We start from the raw sequence: 17,274 nt of genomic DNA on the forward strand, positions 1-17,274 counted from the left end.
ATGCAGGGTACCACCCGCGGAGACAACAGGTTCCAACTTGCAGTGATTCTTTTGATTTGCGCTACTTTCCATTGGGATCAGGAGGGAGCGGTGCATGCCGGGATAACGTGTTGTCTCTGTGGGTGGTGCCTCCCTATTAAAGGTGAGGGTAAGCATGAGCCTTTCAAGGTCTCCAGTCCAGCTTGTGTTCTGCTTGCTTGTATAGATCCTCTGAATGACCTTAGCTTGTAAAAGGGCAAGGATGCTTGTTAGAGCTGGGAGGAAGAAAAAGGAGCACAAAACTGGATCAGGTAACGAATGCAAGGCTTGCAGAGGGGTGGATGTTTTCTGGAAGGCTTTTTCCGAGTATGAAAGGAGTTCGAGAAGAGTATTTAGAAAATAGCCTGAAAGTTGGAACGAGTGCTCTCTTTTAAGTGCGTGCTGGCTTCTTTGAGTGTGCATGAATGTAGGACGGAGTGGTGCTGACAGCTGTCACTTCAGTGGCCTCTTAGTTCTGTAGCCTTTCATAAATTTAAAAGCTCACTGCCCTGAGCATGCCAGCCTTTAGTCTTAACTTTTGGTATTTAATGGGTCCCTAAGTGCTTTATAAACCACATGCCTAAAGCACCACTGAAATATTACACCAAACTCCAAAGTGACAGTGAACGCTTATAAAATGGTGGAGACTCATTCTGCCCCTCTTTGTTTTCACAAAAATGCTGTGAAATAAGGGGCCCTTGGGAAGAGCCCTTAGATTAGAAAGGGGTGGTGGTTGTTGTGGATCTGTATTTCAGGTAAGATTTTGTAGAGTTCAGCATATCTGCACTGGAGATCAAGTCAGTTTAGCCTGGGAGTTAAGCCTGCAAGGAAAATTATTTAAGCCCCAAGGTTTTCTCCTAGCTTTCATGGTGCCTACTTTCTTTCAAGTGTGGTGTAGAAGCATGCTTTCACACAGAGGAGCCTGAGGACTTTCTTAAATAATGACACGGATGTGTAAACTCTTCCTTCTTCATCCTAGCCTAATTTCACTAAGCTGTTAGCTCTGAAGTTAAAGGACACTTAACGTGTCTCACAGCTGTCTGAGTGGTAGCTGCTTCATGGAATAGGGAAGTGAGGTTGAGTTTCCAGGGCATATGCTAAAGTTGAGGATCAGGAAATAGTGGTTCTGCTCCTGGGTCAGACTTCTGTGAAGTGTGACTGTGTTGGGTGGGTTGTGGCAAACAGCCATGAAATTCTGTCATTTACAGTTACTCTGCTGATACTGTAAAATGTAAGGAGATCCTTCCAGGTCTCAGTAGCCTCCTGCTTTGTGTTACCATTGTTTCACCTGTGGGAACTGAACTTTAGACAGTGCACTGAAGAAAAGCTTCTTCTGTATGTGGTGGCTGGAGGTAGAGAACCTGCCCCAGCTAAAGGGAACGACATGGAAGAGAACACTGATAAGTATCAGTTCAGGAAAGAGGTATGAGAGCTGGGACTTGGAGGAGGGGAGCCCAAGGTGAGCACTGTACTCTGGACTTCCTTTTCCTTCCTAGGTCTCTTGCTTGTCTGTCAAAGATTGACCCCAGATTTAATGCTTATTTTTCCAGTTGACAGAGGGGAGAGGAAGGTTCATGGCAGAGCGGTAAGGGAGAGGCCATGGAATTAAAGAGTTCTGTGACTAAAAAGATATTTCCTTTTAATGATAGCTAATTCGAGAATCCATCAGAGTGGAAATGAGTAATTTAGCTGTGGGGGAGCAATAAGATCTGTTTTAATGGATTTGTGTTCAAGGCCAGGTTGGACAGAGCCTTGGGTGACATGGTTTAGTGGGAGGTGTCCCTGCCCATGGCAGGGGGGTTGGAACTGGATGATCTTAAGGTCCTTTCCAGCCCAAACTGTTCTATGATTCTGTGATTCTGTGTGTTGTGGTAGGGTGGTTTTTGTGTCTATAAAGATATGAGTTAGACTTAGCTTTTCCCAAAATCAGGGGAAACAGGTCTTACCTGTGTGGGTTCTTTGGTGTTTAGAAATATACTTGTGCTTCTACTGACCCTTGCTTACTGGAGTGCCTGCAGATCCTTCTGTTCTGTCTGGCTGTTTGCTTCTGCCTTCATAGAAATGTGGTATTTAGGGGAAAACTCTTCCTTTGAAGGACTTGATTGAATTTGACCAATGAGTTAGAATATTGGGAGGACATTTTAAAGAAGCACATGCAGAAGTGTGATCATCTAAGGTCCATTTTCCTCTTTCTCAGGCAAAGAAACCCAGTTAAACCAACTGTCATGCCTCTTTACGTGCCCCGTTGAGATAAGTGTCTCCCCAAGGACCAAGGCAATGTACCAGGACTGATGAAGGCTTGTGTTTCTCTGCTGGAGGCAGACCTCCCTAGAAGCTATGGTCACCATGGGGAAATCTTTTTTTTCCCTCCTCCCAGGCAGACTGCACTTGGCTTCCAAATGTCATTTGTTGGAGGTAGTTAGCACTGTTAATAATATGAAAGATGTAGGCCACCTACAGAGAGAAGTCCGCTTTGTGCTGCAGTCTATCTGTGTCTGTGTGTGGAAGCTGTGGGACAAGAGTACACTTGCACTGTGCTAGATTCGGATCTTTTGTTTTGAGGTATTGAAGGAAATTCATGTAACATTGCAGCACGGTAGTTGAATTTACAGGAAGGACTGTTTTCAATCAAAAAAAAAAAAGGGAAAAGATTTGAAATAGGCTCATAGGTGAGTGTTATCGCAGGCAAACCTCTCTTCCTGTTCAGTAGCAGGGTCTGCACGTGCATCTCGGTAAGATGAGCCTCGTGCTGCCATGCAGAGGAAAGGGCAAAGTGTTCAAACTGTGAACTCGTCAAACTCATGATTTCTTTTTGTCAGCGGAACTTTGACAGTTACGATCTTGGCATACAGGAACAGAGTTGGCCCAAAACAGGGCTTCCTTACTGTCATCTCCCAGCTGGGTTAGTGCTGTATGACGTGGGAGAGCTCGCAGGCTCTGCTGTCCCAGTGAGTTCAGCCTGCCAGGAAGAGGAGCGACTGGGGATGAGTTGGGTCTTCCAGTGAAAGATTGCTTTATGTGATAAAGGTCTGTTCAGGATGTTCTAAAAAGCAAGAATTAAAAGATAGTGAGCTCTCTTTTTTTTTTTTTTTTTTTTGGTGGGATGTGAAGGTAAAAGCATTTTTTGAGCTGTGTGGCCATTCCAGCTGTGAGATCAAAGAGGAGTTGACTTTTTTTATCCCTTTGCTGCCTGGAATAATGATACTAACAAAATGAATGTTTGAAGAGATGAATACCATTATTATAGCTAATCCGCTTTTTCTCTTCAACACAGATTTAGTGTTGGGAACATGCCTTCTTGACTAGGACTAGAATAAGTCTGTGTTTCTTGATGGAGCAGTGGTTACAATTGGTAACCACAAATTACCGCTGGAGACAAAATTACCAATTTCATTTGAGCTATTGGGATTTCTGTCTCCTAAGCTGGAAACTCCATACCGATTACCTAACTTGGCTGCCTCTCTACTGTCATCTCAATTTTGAATTGAGGCCCAATAGGCAGTGACACCAGGCTAACAAAAGAGGGCTGCAGATCTTTGGTGGTCTCCCATTCAGATGGTATTCCCTTCCTTGCACAAAGGGGTGGCTAAGGACTCTTCAGTGCCACTCTGCCTCCAGGGATGGTAAACAAGGAATGGGTCATCTGATGGGAGGCATTTTTTGATCACTTGACCGAGCTGGGTAGATGTGATACCACCTGACAAAAGGCTGAGGTTTAAAGGAAGATTTTGCAAGGGCTCTGAAGAACAAAAAGCATCAAATTGAACAAAAAAAAAAAGGCCAGAAAACGGTGGTGTTTTTCAGGATGTAAACAGGGTGGAGGTGAAGGGGGACTCGGCCATTCTTGGGGAGCTCTGATTTAAACCCAAAGGATAGAGACAAGGAAAGGAGGGGATGGGCGCACAGATGGCTCATTGTTTTGTGTAGCTCAGCATTCTTGCACTGCCGAAGTGAAGAGCAATTGTTTTAAAATCCCTTTTGCAAAGAATGCTGTTTGCTTTTCAGCTATCCCTGGTTGCTGAGATGCAGACTGTAAACCAGAGGGGCTGATCTTTAACGCCCGCTTGTGTTGGAGGGTCAGTGCCCTGTCCAAGGGGCACAGGACAGTTCCTGGGCTGTGAGGCATCACTCCTGTAAGGGAGTGGAGGAAGGAGTGTGCCTGGAAAATACACTGAGAGAAGGTGACAACAAAAGGATGCACATGGGGGGGTGATGCAGAGCAGTGTCTCGCCTGGGGGGACATCACTAAAGCTAAGAAATGTGACCTAAAACTGGCACATACCTCACCTGCAACAATACCTGATGTACAGTATAGTTTTCTTCCATCATTATTTTTGGTAGCAAATAATTTGTTAGTATAGGGAAATGTTACTATTTCTATACTGTTACTCTTTCAACCATTCCAGTTGCACTGGCATAGCTGCAGACCCTCTTCCCCTGTGAATTGTTGTGGCTTTTCTGGAGCAGGGGCCTTTTTTGGCATAGTCGACAAAAATAAACCATAAAGGCAGCTGTTGTTATGAATAAGGCTCAACAGGGGAATTTTACCCGTAGAACTACAGCAATATAATTATACTGGTAGGCTAGTTACAGTAAATTTCCTCATGAAGACAAGCCTTAAGTTGACATTTCCTAGCTAAGTTGGATCCATATGTATAACTTTATTACGCAAAAATAATACATCTCTGAGCTTTGAATTCTTTTTTACCCAGAAGAGTAACATTAAGCAGAAAAGCAAAGAATTTAGTGTTCAGAGGTGGATTTGAGACTTGCTGTAGCAGAGCTGCTGTGATGATGAGCTGTACACTGAACTCTGTTTTACTGGGTCGGTTATTCTTCCTAAAGCGATCAGGAACGTGAGGAGCATGTTTGTACTTAAGCACGTTTCAGTACTGCTTACTTTTTGGTGCAGTGAGTTGACATCTCTCCCAACTTTTTACTCCTGTTTGTAAGAGAAGCTGAGCCATTTTGCAGTTTCCATAACCAAAATGGTTTGTCTGAAAGGCAAAACTCTTTTGCCACTATTAAAATCTTTAGGGTTAAGCGTGGACCCACTGAAAGGAAGTGGGGAAGGATGCTTCCTTTCCTCCTTTGTTTGATTTAAAGAGGCTAAGATTTATTTTATCCTTTTGGATCTTGTCTTACAGCGGATGGAGCCTGTGTAACATTCACAAGCCAGGTGTTTATTTCTATAGATCAAAAATATCAGCCTATGATTCCTACTTCTGGAAGTTTCCAGTGCTTCAAAGGAGTGACAGTCTTGCAGGAGAAGCTTAACACTTAAAAGGCAGATTAAAAAAATATATAGTGTACTTCTTATTGCAGCTGTCTTGTGTTTCTCTTTCAGGAGTCTTTCACAAGCAGTCTGGTGCTTTTTTTCCCCTGGAATTACAGCTTGAGCTCCCAGGGCCTTTCCCTGCCTGTTTAATTGATGGAAGATCTCTTACAGTGCTCATTGGTATGTTTTTGAGTGTGCCCTTTACAATGGAATGAGACTATGTAACAGCTCTGCAAGTAAGGAAGTATCGTCTTGACTTCTACAGTTAATGAAGTGAAAGATCAGGGATTGAATCCCAGATCCAGCAGGATACTTGGGTGCGTAAACCCTGCTTGAAATCTGTTGGGTTTGGATCAGGCTCCTAAAAGCTCCAAAATACCTCTTATGCCTCAAGCTCACTTACTGTACAGCTGAGAACTTAATTGTATGAATCGTATATTCTAAGTGTGCTTGAGGGTGTGCTGAAGTTTTCTTGCGTTTTCTTTTAGCATATGTTCTTTAGCCAGCAGGAAAGTAATGGGAGACACCAGTGTTTATATTCTGTGTAACATGTCGGAGCTCTGATCCTTGCTTGAGGATTCTAGGCGATGCTGTAAAAAAAACTAACTGTAGCTGTCAGTGTAGCCTCTGGCTTTGGGGTTTTCTCTTATTCTTTCCACTCTCCCATACTGCTTTTGAAAGCCGCTTTTGTTATGCGAATGGGTTCCTCCCAGCAGCTGCAGAACTTTCCACAGTAGGAGCTAGGAAGGAGCCAGCAGGCACTGCAAGGAAACTTGGAGCCCTGTTCCCAGATGCTCACCAACACAGCAATACTGTCCTTTGCTTCCACGCTGGCTCAGACTGGCCCTTTGCTTATGTTCTGTTGGCTGGTGAGGTGGCAGCTGAGCCCTTTGGTGAAGTTTGGGGGGGTGTTACCATTCCCTGCTGGCTACGCAAAATGCAGTGTATGAGAGCTAAGGATTCTGTCCCAGTGTGAAATGGGATCTCTGTGCAGATGGAAGGTTGTCTTCTTCACTGGTGCGCTGTATAGCACAGTGACTGTGTGCTTCATTTGTAGAATCACCTCCAGCTCAGGCCAAATGAGAGCTCTGTTGTACTGGACCTTGTAGAAATGAAGGCTAAGTAGTTCTGAAGTGCAGCATAAATAGATAGCTTAAGTAAAGTGTTGAAGTACAAATCTTGACAAGATGTGGGTTTTTTTCACTAGTTCCCTGCCCCTTGTTCTGTGAATGCAATAACAAATCCTTATTGTACTCGTAGCTATTCTTTCCAGATCCTTTCAGTGGGCATTAAGATGATGCAACTGTGCTCCAGCTTCCCCAGGCCATCGCAGTGAGACTGTTTGCCCTTTCCTTGTGGAGCCATGAAGCGCAGCCTCATGTGCTGCGCTGGCTGTGCTTGCAGCCTGCTGCAGGTGGTGGTTGAGAACCTGCTTTCAGTGCAAGATGGGTTCTGCTGTCTGTGAGATGGGAAGCCTGAGTGATTCCATGGAGAGCTGTGAGCCCTTGAGCTGAAAATCATGGCCAGTCCTCTGTCACTTGGTTTCAGGTAGTTGTTTATTTTTTAAATATGTGTTTTGGGAATCATGAAGATGAAATGGTTTGGTCTTGTCAGTTTATTTATGACTGTAATGGGAGATCAAACCATCACCTACTGGTATAGCTGTATCCATGCACCATAAAACAGAGGAAATTAAAAGTAAACTGCCCTCATGTGGACATCTTCTGCTGGGGTGGAGAGTGACACATCCCATGTAACCTCCTGTTCCATAGTTTGTTGTTTTAGTCATTTCCCATGTGCAGTATTTGTCCATGCTGTGCAGAATGTGGAGTTCATTTCCCAGCTTTTGTGACCTTGATAGTTGGAGTATATCAGCATTTCCTATATATGACGAGTGTGTCACATTACTCTTTGAAGCAGGGAAATGTCATTAATTTACATATGGGAATCAAATTCTGATGTAACTTGTTGAGGAGTATAGGAAGTTTATGGCAGACAGGAGATTCAAACTTAGCTCTCCCAGATGCTGGGTTAGGATTTTAAGTCTTCTAAAGTTTAGTGACTTAATAATGAAGCAGATAGATGCCTTTGGCAACCAACAGGGCCAGTACAGCCTTTTGCCGTTAATCAGTGTGCACTATTCTTATATGTATGACTATGTTGGCACTCTCTATAATGAGACAATAATGCTCCCAAGCCTCTAGAACTCAAAGTGATTAACCTCCAGCAGCTAAGTGGGATCCTATACTTCTTCCAGATGCTACTGCTTTCACGGCATGGACAGCTGAACCTCAGAGAATCAACCCTTAGATTGCCTTAATTTGCAGCCCAACACATTAAAATGACCTGAAAACTGATGGTGGTTTACTTTAATATGCTAGGCTGGAGGAGCATAGTTCAGGAGCTGTTTCCCCATGTGGCTGGGCAGGAGCTGAATATAGTAACTGCTTCTGTCAAAATGAGTTTAACTCATGTGTTCATGAAATTATCAGCTGTGGGTCCTGCCAACTTGGTCTTGGACACAGGGTACCAGTAGTAAAAGTTTATCTCTTGTCTGTGGTGCTTCATCACTTGGGTTTGAAGGGACCTCTGAAAGTTTCCAGTTGATGCCTGCTCAGAGGGCCAACTTCTGCAGCCTCCCTGATCCTGTTCCAGAGTTTGATCATCTGAAAGATTTCCAGATACATGTAACTGGAATCATTCATTGCCATTTTGCTGTGCGTCTCTGAGAAAGGTCTGGCTCTGTCTTCCCTTTGCCTTCCCAATAGTTTATTAAGCAATAAGATCCTCCCTTCCTATTAGCCTTCTTAACAAACTTATAGCTTAACAAACCAGCACCCAGCCTTTCCTCATGTGATGGAGGTAACTGTATGTCAAGTGCTTCTCACGTGTCTGAGTTATTTAGGTGTCTAAAAAGTGGTCAGTCTGTCAGGTCTACAAATACCATACAACAGTTCCCATGCAGCTCTCGTGTAGTTCAAGTGACACTATCTCTATCTCTCACAAGACGGTTATGTCTGCAAAGTTAGGAGTAAGGTTAATGACTGTAGTCAGAAGGTTTAGAGGAAAAATCAGTTTATCTGTTGTATCAATGCTCATTATTTCATAGAATCATAGAACAGCAGGTTTATAGAAATCGTTTTTAAAAAACAACTGAACTGTGACTTTCTAGGCTTCAGGGGCAGGATTGTCCTAGCTGAGTTTTGAAGAAGCTGAATAGTAAAATGTGTGAAATCGGTATTGTGTATGTGTGAGTGAAACTTAAACTGAAGTCTCCTCTTTCCCCCCGTGCCCCATAACAGCACTTCACTTGCTGGATGGTAGCTGAGTGAAGAACATCTCTGGTTTTTTATACTGCGCATCGCAAATCAACTCACAACAGATCTGTTTCAGTGTAAGTTCTCTAAGCTGATCCTACATGAGTATTTTGGAAAGCTGACAAACTGCCTCCAAATACCAGTAGACTGAGTGCCTTTGCATCTGTTTGGGCTTAGATGTTGGAATAATTCTCTAAAAAACAACTTAAGTTGCTGTTTCTAGAAAGGTTTTCCATTTGGTTGATGGCTTAGACATTTGATATGATGTACTGCAAAAGCAAGCTCCAAGCAACAGCTTTGGGCGTAGTCATAGACTGATGTCTCGAGCATCGTGTGTCAGTCACTTTCTGGCCTTGATTTTACATGAGCAGAAATCTCTGAGCATGTGTTCTTTTTGCATTTGTATTTGCCCTGCTTATGCATGAAGCTTTTCCTTAAATCAAGCTAGGAAGGAGTCCAGTAAGATCCTGTGTGCAGGTTTGGGATGGCGAGAGCTCATGGAATTTCCTGTCTAGCGCTCTGAAGAGGTAACCGTCTGACAACCAGATAACCACCCCCTGCTTCTTTCAGATGTTTTTATGCATTTTTCTTTGAAGTTGATGCTTTTTTCAATGCCAGGAGACAATCCAGGAGAATATGTGAGTGAGCAGGTGGGGTTTGGCTGAAATAACTTTTCTGGATACTTTTTAAGCCTTTAATGTAGGGTGGGTTCTGTGCCTATTATGAAATTGTTTCACAGGAGCGTGCCAGCATGCCATCAGGGCTCTCAGATGAGACTTTCATATTGTTTGACAGCTGCACTAAAACCAACCATTTCCTGTTAGGCAAGATGCTTGAAGAACCAGGTAGGGTCACTTTTTTCTTTTTCTTCTGAAGCTCTGGAATCTGACTCCTTTGGTTATAGTGGGAAGACATTGGCTAATGCACCTGGAGCTTGAATACACAAGACTGATTCTCTCCATAGTCTTGTTTGGGGCACATCAGCTGTTGCCTGATATCTTTCCCGGGAGATGGACACACTAAGGTGTTCAACTCAATGGCTGTGACAGCTTGCTGAAGGCTTCCCTTTTGGGTTTTAGAAGGCTTCTCTTTGGGTTTTAGACAGGAGCTCACCCTTTGTGTTGCTTGTTTGTAAGCAGATGTGGGCAGTGGAATGATAGATGTCCTGATCTTTCTCAGGAAGGACCTGTGAAGTCAGCTTTTTGTTAAACACATCATCTATGTTGCTGATAGTAGTATCTTTGCTAGCTAATAGGAAAAGCTTCTGGGATGGTTACTAGCTATGCAGTCTTGGAAACACTCTAGAGAGTTGGGCCTTGAAGTACTTTGGTCTCATCAAGCAGAATGATGGGCACTGCCCATTAGCTTGGTTTAACCACCTTCTGAGACTTCTCAAACATCCTGATAGGCTGATCTGGAGTACTGAAAGCTATGGATTAACAGGGTTTTATTTTGAGGGGTGGGGGGTGCACCAGGTAGTTCTTCCCTCAATTCCATGCCTCTCCAGTTAGAAACAAGGATGTGCGGGACATTGTCACATGCTTTGCATAAGGCCTGGCAGATGATATCAGGTTGTGATAACTGTATTTCTACAGCCTTCAGAACAGTATCAGAGTAGCTCACCAGTGGCAGAGCAGGAAGCTTTGTCCTTGTAGAAGATGTGGGGAAATGCAATTAGGTAGGGAATTGAAGCAAAAGGCACATGAAGTGGCTTTGCTAAAGCAGTGGCAATGGGGCTGGAAACTGAAGCTGGAACAAGTGGGTTCAGAGTACTGTGAGACTGCCAGAAGAGACCTGGTTTATCTCCCTGGAGCTGCTGGGAGTGGAGCTGTGACTCCTGAAAGGGCAGTCACAACTATCCCAAAATACCCTGAAAGATCTTTCTTCTTCTTCTTCCCTGGCTGAAATAATCATAATGAAGGGCCTGCATTCCCCTACATAAACTCCCATTTTCAGGACTGGTTCACCTAATATATTTATACATATACTTGTAAACTCTCAAAAAGTAAGCACCTAGCACACTCTCCTCCTTGTCTAGAGCTGTGTTGCTTTCAAAAGCAGAATTTCAGAAACACAGCCATTCTGCACTGCAGTGGAGCAAATCTCCTCTCATTCCTTGCAAAAGTGAGAATGAAAATGCTTTGGCAAACAGCTTTGATTTAAACTGAAAAGCCTCTGGTTTTCAGAGCTGCTTTTAAAGCAAAGGGCTATTTTGGCTTTTGATCCTCTTAAGCTGGGTTATTTGATGTGAAAAACGCCCTGGGTACTCTGCTGCAGAGAGCAGCTTTTCAGTTCTCTGTGTGTGGCTTCAGGAGAGGGCCTGGCAGAGCACAGGGTGGTGGGGGGCTCAGGGGGCCCGGCCGCATGGCTCTGTAAATAAAGGGGCCTCTATTTCTTTGGATTCTTTTGCTGGAACTAAATATCACGATCAGTGAAACTCTTACCTCATTAAAGGAACAAGCTAGGCTCCTTCAGCATATGTGCAGTGCTGAGATGTGGTCTCTTCTGCTGAGCTGATTTGCTATACAGATAAAGGGAGTTTTAACCCAAAGAATGGCATGTGGTAAATGACCTTGGCTTTCAAAAGGTTTATTTTTGTTCATGCGACAAAATAAGGTTTTAATATTAAATATAGAGTTGGATTTGACTTGGCAGATACCAGAGCCTTCCATTACTGCTGTGGTCATAATATAAAACTATCTGATGTGTGGGCATGCAGCAAGCCAAAAATTTCTCCATCAGTGTTTGTTTTTTGTGAAAACTTAGCCAGCTGCTTGGCAGTTGGCTTGCCTATAAAGGTGATGTGCCCTCATGTTGGAGGGGGCAAAGCAGTGGCAGGCACAAAACAGCCCATGCTGTCTCTTTATAATTAGTATCTTTAGTTTGGGGGCAAAACATAAATGTGTTTGTTTTCCTTCTTAGTATATTAGAGGTGTTTGAAAGAAGCTTTCACTCCAAACTGTAGGGTTCAGCAGAAGCAAGACATAAACCAAGCTATGTGAAATACTCGGGTCTGTTAGTAAAGAAACTTACTGCTGTGTTGCAGCTTTTAGTTCACGTACCTGAGGCTACACACAGATAAAGAATACTAATTCTGAGGTTCCTTTCCTGGATACACTCCGTTCTCAGGTCATGGTCTTACTGTAAAGCTGAGGCTCTTTTGGATTACTGGATTGTAATTGTTTTGCTGAAGAAATGACCTGTAAAGCTCTTCAGTGTTGAGATGCTGAACTGAGCTCCAACGCCTTTGTTCTCTATTGGCTATAGTCTGAGCTGGTCACCTTCAGATTTAAAAAAAAGCCAACCAACACCAAAGCGAACAACTAAACCTCAGTCAAAAAACCCCATCACCGCAGTTGCCACCTCCCCTGCTTACAAAGAAACCTCCTTCTAATAATGGTGCCAGAATCTGGCTTCTGTAAAAGAAAAAGTGTGCAATTAAAGCATTACTTCTGCAGTTGACACAGGAGTCAGGGTCAGGGTAACCTGCTGCAGAGGCTTTGCTGCCCAGTTGGAAGGAGCAAGTTAGTTCAGGTAGTGGATCATGAGCAAATCTTGTCTCTGTGTGCTTTAGCAGGATTTCTTCCACCTCTGGGTTATCCTCATACCTTCACCCAGTTTTCTTCGGAAATGAGGTTTGTTCCATCTGTCTTTTCCAGAACTATAGGAGTTTTTAATGTGTTGGTTGACTGTGGTTGGATTTTCTGGAAGTTTTATGGAAGTTCAGTGAAAATTGGGAACATTTGGGAAGGAGAGGAGTTTGAACATCAACAAGCCTGCAAGGTGTGATCCTTTTTTGTCCAGTTCCTTGTCATCCTCCTAAGGTAACACTTAAGCAGCAGGAATGTACCCTACAAGGAGGCAGCTGCCATGGGAATTCAGTGTGCCCACATTAAAGCAATGGAATAAATGAACTTGTTTATGGGGAGTCTCATTTTATTAGTTCCCTGATTATGGGTGGATTTCTTGATTATGATGGGTGCATCTTTTGTTGGTAAGACCTTGAACGAAAATGAACACAGATAATCTGGGGGAATGAGCAGCTGCTTACAGCCCAGATATAAGGGAGGAGTCTCTTTATCCTTGTGGGGATAAAAAGCCATTTTCTTGGACTTCCATTCCTATGGTGTGCATATCTGGAGGTCTCAGAGATTTTACTGGGCAAATTCATTTCCCAAATGTTTGTTGGCTGTAGGTGCTACTTGCCCCTCTGTCAGTGGGCTGATGCATCCTTACCCTCACAAATTTTGGAGTCCAGGGCAGTGTAAGCGCTCACTCCCTAGTGAAAAGGTCTTCTGTAGGAGAAGCCATGCTGTATAACTCAGTACTGGATTCTTCTCTGTGATTTCTGTTAGACCAAGGGTCAGAAGCCTGTGGCATGGTTATAGTTTTAGTTCTGAAAGCTCACATCTTCCTCCATTCTTTGTACATCGGATTATGGTCCTTGTTCATTGAAAGAAATTTTATGGCACCTATTGAAACTACATTCAACTTACTTTCTAATTCAAGACTTCTTATTCGTAAGAATAAAAGCAAAATCTTTGGCAAAAATGCTAAGCGAAAATGACTATCTAATTACACTCTGAATATTAGCATTTCTTCCTATGAAGAACCTGCCTGAATTAAATATAAAGGATTTCTAAAATAATCACAGGCTTTTAAAGCCACATGTGTCACAATTTCTTCAAAACCAAATTGCCAACCTAAAATTAAACAGATCAGACTTTTACTTTATAGACTGTTATCTTGGAACAGCTGCACAATGCAGGTGAATTGCATGTATAGTTTTCACTGTGACAAAGCCATGTATTTTCAGCAACCTGTGACCATTAACTATTATAAAACCCATTTGAAATCTAATCTTTAATTACAGATCTCTTACATGCGGATAGGACTTTTCTGAATGTAACTGTTAATTGAAGAATTTGAGAGTTTAAGCATTGTGTGTTGCTGTGGTTTTTAGTGGTTTTAGAAGATGCATGTTTTATTCTGGAGCGTTTGGGGTTTTTCTTAAGTCTTTCAAGGGAAGTAACCTCATTTCTTTACCTTGAATTCTATTCTTTTCTAGTAGATCTTCTCTGTATTAGTGTCTATTTTATTACTATAATAAAAAAAATCATGTAAGAAACATTGCTTCTCAGTTTTACTGCTTTGCAACTACTGGTATGTTGCTGACCAATGTTCTCCTAAATGCTCACCTTGCTTTACATTTTATGGATAATCACCTCAACACTTCTGTTACCCTGTAACTTGTGCGTGGATCAATATAAAGCATGTATTGTGTTTAACAGTTAACTTCTGGGAAGTGGAGAGAGATCTGTGGAGTTCAGAAACCCCCAATAAACTCTAGTTTGATACATATTAGAAGTAAAGCTATGTTATTTCAGAATGGGCCTTGAAAGGAGGGAATTCAATAGGGAGCCATCTTACTTTCCAAAATTGAAACTGTGGAAGATCAGCTTGGAGGCTTTTTGTTAACTTTGATCTTTCTTAAAATTTACCCATTCATAATGTGTTTCAGTTTCTGCTATGTGCTTTTTCCTGGAATCAGACCTTGATACCCACTTTGAAGCATTTTTGTTTCTCCCTTTAAGAAATATTTCTGGTTTTCCTTTGCTAACTGATATGTGAAACTAATAAAACGCTACAGGGGTGCTGAACTTGCAAAGTACAACTTTGCGTTTGTGAGGCTATCACCATCCTGTGTCAGGCTTCTCAGTAGACCTGCATGCGTGATTGCAGAACACTGGTTTCACTGCATATCCAGATTCCACTCCCTGGCTGGCTGGTTATTCAGTAAGCTCTTGCTTTGTTTAAGAACCAAATGTAATTATTTGGCTTGTTGCTTAAATAAAATCATAGAATCACAGAATAGTTAGGGTTGGAAAGGACCTCGGGTTGGAAAGGACCTCAAGATCATCTAGTTCCAACCCCCCTGCCATGGACAGGGACACCTCACACTAAACCATCCCACCCAAAGCTTCATCCAACCTGGCCTTGAACACCGCCAGGGATGGAGCACTCACAACCCCCCTGGGCAACCCATTCCCGTGTCTCACCACCCTAACAGGAAAGAATTTCCTCCTTATATCCAATCTAAACTTCCCCTGTTTAAGTTTTAACCCGTTACCCCTTGTCCTGTCACTACAGTCCCTGACGAAGAATCCCTCCCCAGCATCCCTATAGGCCCCCTTCAGATACTGGAAGGCTGCTATGAGGTCTCCACACAGCCTTCTCTTCTCCAGGCTGAACAGCCCCAACTTCCTCAGCCTGTCTTCATACGGGAGGTGCTCCAGTCCCCTGATCATCCTTGTGGCCTCCTCTGGACTTGTTCCAGCAGTTCCATGTCCTTTTTATGTTGAGGACACCAGAACTGCACACAATACTCCAGGTGAGGTCTCACAAGAGCAGAGTAGAGGGGCAGGATCACCTCCTTCGACTTGCTGGTCACGCTCCTTTTGATGCAGCCCAGGATACGGTTGGCTTTCTGGGCTGTGAGCGCACACTGAAGCCGGCTCGTGTTCATTTTCTCATTGACCAGCACCCCCAAGTCCTTCTCTGCAGGGCCGCTCTGAACCTCTTCTTTGCCCAGTCTGTAGCTGTGCCTGGGACTGCTCCAACCCAGGTGTAGGACCTTGCACTTGTCATGGTTGAACTTCATAAGGTTGGCATCAGCCCACCTTACAAGCGGGTCAAGGTCCCTCTGGATGGCATCCCTTCCCTCCAGCATATCAACCGGACCACACAGCTTGGTGTCATCGGCAAACTTGCTGAGGGCGCACTCAATCCCACTGTCCATGTCAGCGATGAAGATGTTGAACAAGACCGGTCCCAACACCGATCCCTGAGGGACACCACTTGTTACCGGTCTCCAGCCGGACATCGAGCCATTGACCACAACTCTTTGTGTGCGGCCATCCATCCAGTTCTTTATCCACCGAGTGGTCTGTCTATCAAATTGATGTCTCTCCAATTTAGAGAGGAGGATGTCGTGTGGGACAGTGTCAAATGCTTTGCACAAGTCCAGGTAGATGACATCAACTGCTTTACCCTTGTCCATCAGTTCTGTAGCCCCATCATAGAAGGCCACCAAAGCTGCACTTCTTTCCCAAAAGAGGTTTTGTATGTACCATTTGACCATTCTGAAATGTGTTTGCTGCTCTGTTCATAGAGAGTTTGATTCGGTAGCATGTAGTTCTCAAATTCTTTGCTGAGGAGAATGTGGAGATAAATAAAAATGGACATTGAATTTTACTAATGAAAGAAAGACTTTATTTGCTATATTGCTTATTCCCTTTTATTGTAGATGTCTGTCTGACTTTCAGTACATACTCCCTTGGTTTCAGTCAGAGATTTTTATTCTTTTCAGTATTTTAGTGGTGTTTAAAAGAAACTTTCACTCAAAACTGGGGGGTTCAGCGTTGTATTCAGTACAGTAATTACTGTTATCTCTTTGGACTGACTCGTAGTCTACCTCTGTCTTTGGGTACATTTCTTAACTACTTTCATTACATCAAACTTTCCTTGTAAAATCCTCAAATGAAGTTACATTGCATGATGATGGAGTGCTATCAATGCTTAAGTCAGATCAGTTTTAACAGGTCATTAGGTAGAGTTACCATAAAGCATTTCTGTTTCAAAGTCTTTTGGAACTATTGGAACAGCCCTTCCAGCACTTGGAGCCGGTCACTACATTGCTGCTGAGCTTTGCTTTTCAAAAGGAAAATGCTGTCATTACTATTCCTACTGCTCTGTTTCACTGGTTTAAGACATAGTACAATGTTAAGGCTTTGTGCATTGTGACTTTCATATGTGCCAGCAAGGTACCAGCATCCAAGACATTCGCAAAGTTTCCCCAGAGGATTTGCCAATGGCTGCAGGTGTGGGAGATTCGAACTGGCAAAATGATACTGGTTTGTGAAAGCTTCTGTGAGGTGTCTTTATGCTCAGAGTAAATCCTTCTTTCTTTCCTCTGCCTTTGTGGAATATCCACAGCAAACAAGCAAGGCATGCCTTAGCAGTGGTAAAAAAGACACAGATTTCCCCAATTTGCTTTCAGTTTCTCAAGCTATGAGGTTGCTCATTTTCCACAGGCAAATGTGGCAATTTGAGTTGTTGGGGACTTGGAACAGGAAACTTCCCTTGTGTGTGTGTGTGTTTGTGTGTGTGTAAAAGGATTTTTCAAGGACTAAACTAGCCCTTGTTGTAAAACTAGTACTTGTTGAAGTAAAGAGTAGTTTGGGGTATCCTCTATTTACTCCATTGTGCTATAGCCTTGATACTTTGATTATGACTTTATTCTCTTGGGTAGACACTATCTGACTAAACCAAATAAACTGGCACCTATTTATGTCAAATGGGGAAGTGGCTGAACTACTGCTTCTTGAAGAGTAGTTGTCCTATTCAGTGGTTTTTGTTCTCCTCTACAGACAAGGAGAATGTGTGCAGGCACGTATTGGAGCAAAATAAGAATTACTGTATTGTATGAGACATTAATAACTTTCTGCCTGTATCCTCTTGTTTTCCTCTCCCTTGCTGACCATCTGCAACACAGAAATGTGTTACACATCAAAATAGTCAGCTGTTTCAACCCAGAAACTTACTATGCAATACTTCAGTTGCATCTCACTTCTCAATGTATAGAAAATTGAATTCACAAGG

At 43.1% G+C, this 17,274-nt stretch overlaps 1 protein-coding gene across 3 annotated transcripts in view; it reads left to right on the forward strand.

Moving 5' to 3' along the window:
• SUFU (SUFU negative regulator of hedgehog signaling) overlaps positions 1-17,274 on the forward strand; it is a 93,665-nt gene that overhangs the window by 13,460 nt on the left and 62,931 nt on the right. The window lies entirely within an intron of this gene.

Source organism: Lathamus discolor, chromosome 3 (assembly GCF_037157495.1).
Source record: "Lathamus discolor isolate bLatDis1 chromosome 3, bLatDis1.hap1, whole genome shotgun sequence".
Lineage (NCBI taxonomy): Eukaryota > Metazoa > Chordata > Aves > Psittaciformes > Psittacidae > Lathamus > Lathamus discolor.